The sequence below is a fragment of the Cibotium barometz genome, chromosome 34, assembly GCF_041138505.1.
Source record: "Cibotium barometz isolate CiBa-2024 chromosome 34, ASM4113850v1, whole genome shotgun sequence".
Taxonomy (NCBI): Eukaryota; Viridiplantae; Streptophyta; class Polypodiopsida; order Cyatheales; family Cibotiaceae; genus Cibotium; species Cibotium barometz.
The window spans coordinates 35,452,103-35,459,410 of NC_141079.1; positions in this window are offsets into that span (position 1 = coordinate 35,452,103).

A 7,308-nucleotide genomic window follows, 5' to 3' on the forward strand; every position below is an offset into this window, starting at 1 on the left:
CCCGAGTGGGAAGCTCTGCCTTGCGCAAGAGGTTGCTACTTCCAGTGCTAGCTCTCCAGAATTCGATGTGTATAGATGGAAGGGATCTCACATTGGCCGTCATAAGCTTCTTGGGTACCCACTGGTAAGGGTTTCTGTCGCCATGTGTTCCTCGATTAGACTTGTTAATAAGTAAAGTTATTTTTGTGAGGGGGCTTAGTCCTGCGAGTGGGATCAGCAGCGGTGGTGGAGTTTTTGATGCAGGTTTCCAAGGTAGCTACAGAGTTGGGTGTTGATGAGTGTTGAGATTCAAGCTCGATGTCAGTGTGAGCCAGCTTCTCTATGTGCTGGCAGATTAGGTAGGAACATGTGTGAGACATAAATGACCGCGTGTCCAGCTGGTCATAGTGTGTGGACATTAGCTAGGGTTAGTAGAGTGTGGACACAACTCATTGTGTGTTGTGTGATTTATGGATTATGTGCATTATGCTTTGTGTGAGAGTGGAGATGGCTTCCCTCTATGGTTAGGGTTTGCAATATACATTAGGGTTTGCTCCTGTGTGTGTGTGTCTCCTCCCCCTCTACCGTTCTTTCAACATGGTATCAGAGCCTTGTGCTGTTTATTAGGGTATGAGTGAGTGAAGAGAAGAGGGAAAAGAAGCTGTGAAGAGAAGCTATGAAGCTTGCCATTGGAGCTGTGAAGCTTGGAGCACACCAAATACTATCAGATCTGAAAGCTTGGCCTACCGGGTAAGGTCTTCTAAACATCCTTGAGCGGATTGCAGGTGATACACGAAAAAGCAAAGCAAAATAGAGCAAATCAAAGCAAAGAAAAATTCTGGTTTTTGGAAGCTTTCCATTAAAGCTTGAAAGCATTGATGTATGGTGGAAATACAAGTGATTCTGGCAAAAGACATATGTATTTGACAAAGAGGGATGTATTGGCAGCCCATATGCAAGCCTTGAACAAATTTTGGAGCAATTTGAATGCATTTCAAAGTGTGAAAATCTCTGGTTTTTGAGCTCTCACAAAACAGAGAGAAGGAAGCCCAAAATTGATGCATTTGCCCAAAATTGATGCATTTGGAGTGTGATTTTTGCTAAAATCCAACCATTGGTGGATTGCACATGTACCTAGGTGACTTGGGGGACTTATTACCATCATCAATTATCATCATAACCACTCCCAAACCCCCCTACAGCAGGCGGCGCAGCCAGAACAGAGGAAACAGTGCAGATTTTGATCATTTTGCCTACGAGGAGATCCGATTCTCATTGGTTTGTTGATACCTTTCAAGTTTACTTTAGCAATTGGATGCTTTATACTTTGGAGAAGAGGGCTATGTGATTTGTTTGGTCAATTATGCCTAATTGAGCTGGGAATGAGCTGATTAAAACAAGCTGTCCATTGGTTGCAGAGAAACAGAGCATTTTAATTGAGCAATTAATCTTTGGTCTTTTACAATTGGACAAATTCCTCATTTCTGGATGCATCTTCTAGCCATGATGATGGCAGAAATCAGGCTTTCTACTCGCAGAGAGGCTTTAGAGGTAGGGGGAGATTCACATCACGTGGACGTGGTGGTAATGGTCGTGGATGGCAGGATAGGCCCTCACAACAGAATTTTCAGTCTTCATATGGTGCTCGAGGTGGTCGTGGATATACCCCTCAAAGAGGCAGAGGTAACCCCCGTGGAAGAGGACGTTGGCAAGGCCAACAAAATTCTATGCAAGATGTTGAATGTCATTATTGTGGGAAATATGGTCATATGGCGAGAGATTGTTTCCGCAAACAGAATGATTTGAGAGGGGGTAGAGCACAGCTTTTGCCATGAAACATGTTGTTGGATCGATGATGACAAATGCTGAGAATGATGATACATGGTATATGGATTCTGGAGCATCAAACCATATGACGTGTCATGGAGAATGGTTTGAGCATATGAAGCCTATGGATGTAAAAGGCTATGTGGAAACAGGTGATGATACCCAGCATAACATTACACATGTTGGAAGTGTACCATTGGTCATGCATAATGGTCAGACAAAGTCTATGTCAGATGTATTGTATGTGCCTTCGATCACAAAGAGCTTGGCCTCAGTTGGTCAAATGGTGGAACAGGGATTATAGGTTCGCTTCAACGAGCATGGTTGCTTCGTTGAAGACTTTAAACATGGATGTAGAGTCATTGCTAAAGGAAAGAAAGAAGGAAGATTGTTTAAGCTGGGGATGCTGGAATTCCTGAGCTAAAATCAGCCATGTTCTCAAAGAGCAGGAATGTGGTACCAGGACATTGATATGTGGCACAAGAGGATTGGACATGTCAATATACAGAGATTAAAGAACATGCAAACAGGAGGCATTGTCAGTGGATTGCCTAGGTTCAAATATGATGGACATATGCATGTTTGTGAAGCCTGTCAGTTTGGAAAGCAGGCAAGATTGAGGTTTCCTAGAGAAGGAAATATGAGTAGCAGGCCACTTGAGATAGTACACAATGATGTATGGGGTCCTGCACAAAACCCATCTATCAAAGGCAGTCTATATTATGTGACATTCATTGATGACTTTAGCAAGATGACATGGATATACTTTCTGAGAGAGAAGAGTGAAGTGTTGGAAAAGTTCATGGATTTCAAAGCTTTTGCAGAAAAGCAATATGGCTGTTGGATTAAATGTTTGAGAACAGATGGAGGTGGTGAATACACCTCAAAAGCTTTTGAGCATTTCTTGAGGAAGCATGGAATAAGAAGACAGTTGACTTGCAGGTATACACCTCAGCAGAATGGTGTAGCTGAGAGAAAGAATAGAGTCATATGTGAAGTGGCAAGGGCAATGCTTAATGAAAAGAGCATGCCAAATTACTATTGGACAGAAGCATGTGCTACTGCAGTCTATATATTGAACAAAACACCTACAGCAGCCATTCATGGAAGCACGCCAGAGATGCGGCTTACAGGTTACAGGCCAGACATTGGACATCTCAAAGTATTTGGATGCATAGCTTATGTACATGTGCCTGATGAAAGAAGAAGGAAGTTGGATCCTAAAGCAGAGAAATGTGTATTATTTGTTGGATATGCACAGGATCAAAAGGCATACAAATGTTATAACCCTCAAACTAGACAAGTGGTCATCTCACGAGATGTGGTGTTTGATGAGCTTGATAGTTGGTACAAAGCAAAAGATGAGGGAGTTATTGAGTCACTTGAGGCTGATGTGCATGTGAACTTGCCACAAGCAAGTTCTAGTTCTACTACTATGTCTGGACCAGCAGAGCAGCAGAAGCTAAGAGTAGCAGTGTATGTCCATGGTCCGGACGTTTGAGGCATGATAGTGTGAGCACTGGGAGTAGTGCTATGGATAAAGGAAAGAAGAAAGTCGAAGGAATTGGAATCGCAGGTTATGAGTCATCTAGTTCTGAGAGTTTGGATGAGGAGCTTGGCATACCTGTTTTACGCACACCTGGTGCTAGACAGGACAGATATGTGCCACCACATGCTAGAGTTACAGGTGTACAGAGTGACCCGCATGCATTGCGGAGATCCCAGAGGGTCAGATATCCTGTTGACAGATTGACATATCGAGATTTTGCTATGCACTATGCATATATGACATCTATGGTGAAGCATGTGGAACCTGCATGCTATACAGAGGCTATTGGAGAGCATGTATGGGAGAAAGCAATGGATGTTGAGATGGATGCATTGGTCCATAATGATACATGGGACTTGGTTGCGTTACCAAAGGACAAGAATGTTATTGGATGTAAATGGGTTTACAAAGTGAAGTGCAAATCTGATGGTTCTATTGAAAGACATAAAGCAAGATTGGTAGCAAAGGGTTATGCACAAACCCAAGGATTGGATTATGATGAGACGTTTAGTCCAGTGGCTAAGATGGGCACAGTGAGAGCAGTCATTGCTATAGCTGCAGCTAATGGCTGGGAAATGGATCAGATGGATGTCAAGAATGCATTTCTAAATGGAGATCTACAAGAGGAAGTGTACATGGCACAGCCAGAAGGGTATGTACACCCAAGATATCCCACTCACGTATGCAGATTGAAAAAGGCATTGTAAGGTTTGAAGCAAGCACCACGTGCTTGGAGTGATAAGATGAGCAGATATCTTATCTCACTTGGTTTTTAGATTTCTATAGCAGATTCTTCACTCTATGTGAAGAAGACACAGCATGGGATTGTTGTACTTGTCATCTATGTGGATGATTTGATTATTACAGGTGATCATAGTGCAGATGTAATGCATGTCAAGAAAGCTTTGAGTGGGCAATTTGACATGAAAGATCTTGGTGAGTTGAGATACTTCCTTGGCATTGAAGTGGTGAAAGATCATGCAGGTACTTGGTTAGTACAGCGCCAATATGCATTGGATATGTTGGCAAAGTATGGCATGACAGGGTGTAAGCCTATGAGTACACCTTTGGAGCAAAATGTTAAGTTGCAGGCTGATTATGGCGAGGAATTGGATGATCCTTCTATGTACAGGAAGATGGTTGGTAGTCTCATATACATGACTATCACACGCTCGGATTTGAGTTATGCTGTGGGGCTAGTCAGCCAGTTTATGCAGAGCCCCAGGAAACCACATTTGGATGCATTGCGACGCATCATGAGATATGTGAAGACCACAGCACATTATGTTCTACTTTATGAGAGTGGTAAAAGCTTGGACATACATGGCTACACAGATGCTGATTGGGCAGGTAGCTCATATGATAGGAGATCTACTAGTGGTTATGCTTTTACACTTGAAAGTGCCGTGGTGAGTTGGAGTAGCAAGAAGCAACCCACAGTTGCTTTATCCAGTACAAAGGCTGAGTACAGAGGTGCAGCCATTGCTACTTGTGAGGGTATATGGTTAAAGAGTCTCTTGACAGATTTATGTGAGCCTATTGATGGCAAAGTTGTCATTCATTGTGACAACATGAGCAGTATACAGTTGGCAAAGAATCCAGTGTTTCATGCGAGGACCATACACATAGAGGTCCATTATCACTTTGTCAGAGAGAAGGTGCTGGATGGTACAGTTGATCTTCGACTGATGAGCAGGTGGCAGACATCTTTACGAAGCCACTTAGCAGGGAGAAGTTTGAGTACTTCCAGACTATGTTGGGAGTACATGGGATGAGCTTGAGGGGGAGTGTTGAGAGTCTTGATATCCCAAGCTCATCTACATCTTCATTGACAGTACATCATGAGCTTGAGAGGGGCTGTTGAGATTCAAGCTCGATGTCAGTGTGAGCCAGCTATGCTATGTGCTGGCAGATTAGGTAGGAACATGTGTGAGACATAAATGACCGCGTGTCCAGCTGGTCATAGTGTGTGGACATTAGCTAGGGTTAGTAGAGTGTGGACACAACTCATTGTGTGTTGTGTGATTTATGGATTATGTGCATTATGCTTTGTGTGAGAGTGGAGATGGCTTCCCTCTATGGTTAGGGTTTGCAATATACATTAGGGTTTGCTCCTGTGTGTGTGTCTCCTCCCCCTCTACTGTTCTTTCAACAATGAGGGTATGCGAGGTAACTGGGTATGCAGAGTGGAAAGAGGCCTCTTTTTAAGAGGCATGTATTTGTATTGGTCAAAGAGTAGAGTAATAGTGGTGAGGGGTTATTAACTTGGGGAGTTATCGGTGGGCAAGGGTTCTTCTTATGTCATTAAGGCTGAAACCTGGCCGAAGGCCAGTTCAGGGTGGTAGACTTTGCGTCCGCCGACCAAGGGAGAGCCATGTGTCATAGGACATCAAGTTTTGCTTAGCCCCTTTATTATTGACAAGAGCCAATTTTTGGGTGAAACTTGTCGGGGTGGTCATTCCCAACTGAAAAGATGCAGGGGAGAAGAGAGCTTGAGCTCTTGCAAGCACACACACACTCATACAAACCCTAGAAGAGAACACATAAGGTGAGAGGCTGAAAATTCTTCTTCTTCTTCACACAACAAAAGAGGTCTACAAAGAAGATAAAGTGACCAACACACACTAGTCAGTGTAGTCCAGCTGTAGAATCTCTAGCGAAGATATTTTAGTGCTAGCTACCAAACCCGTTAGTGATGTAAATGTTGAACAGTCATGTAGGCTCCTCGTGAGTGTTAGCTCATGTTGAGCTTGACATCTCAATTCTCCTCCTCAAGCTCAACTCCATCTCATGAAATCCAAGCATATCTCAAGCTTCTCAGCTCCCAAGGCCTTTGTGAATTTATTAGTGACCTGATCGTGTGTGCTTACGTAGGCCAAGTCGATGTCACCTACCAAGACTCTCTCCCTGATGAAGCGGTAATGTACCTCAATTTATTTCTTCCACACATGGAAAATTGGGTTCCTTGGCCACCACTTGTATGCTGCTAAGATTGTCATAATATATATGATAACCTTTCTCTCCACATGCATCCCCAAATCAACAAGTAGCTTGTGTAACCAAGCTACCTCACATGCTGCCACCGTAGCTCCTCTATACTCTACCTCTGTACTCAACAAGGCAACTGTGGGCTACTTCTTGCTGCTCCATTTCACAGCTGCACTCCCAAATGAAAACATAAATCCACTGGTAGATCTCTTGTCCAAGATGCTACCCACCCAATCTGCATCTCTGTATCCATATAGCTCCATATGGTACACCTGCTACATAGAACAATGTATAATCAATAGTGGCCCTCAAATACCAAAGTGTGCATCGTACACTATCAAGATGTTGTTTGCGTGGAACCTGCATAAATTGGCTCTCTAATCCAACAGTGTAGCTCAAATCTAGCCCGCTGATCGTGACATAGATCAAACTCCCCACCATCTTCTTGTACATAGTGGGGTCCTCCAATACATAATTTACATCCACACTAAGCTTGCCATTTTGATCCAATGGCACCAAAATTGGCTTACAACCAGCCATCCCATACTTGGACAACATGTCCAATACATACAGTCTCTGTGACAACCAAATACCGTTAGGTGTGCAAATGATCTCAATGCCCAAAAAGTAGTGCAGATCTCCCAAATCCTTCATCTCAAACTTCCTTTTGAGAAGACTTTTCACATGCTCAATCTCTTCCAAGTTATCACCCCCAACAATAAGACCATCTACATAGATGGTGAGATGATCACAATACCCTTATCACTCTTGCACACATACAAAGAAAGATCTTCATCTTCCATATGAAAACCAATAGTGATAAGATACTCAACAATCTTGTCATGCCATGCTCGTGGAACTTGGTTCAGCCCATTTTTTACATCCATCTGATGTAAAAACCAGCCTTTAACTGTAGCCACCGCAATAGCTCTCAGAGTTGCCATCTTGGCAACCGTGGTGGCAAA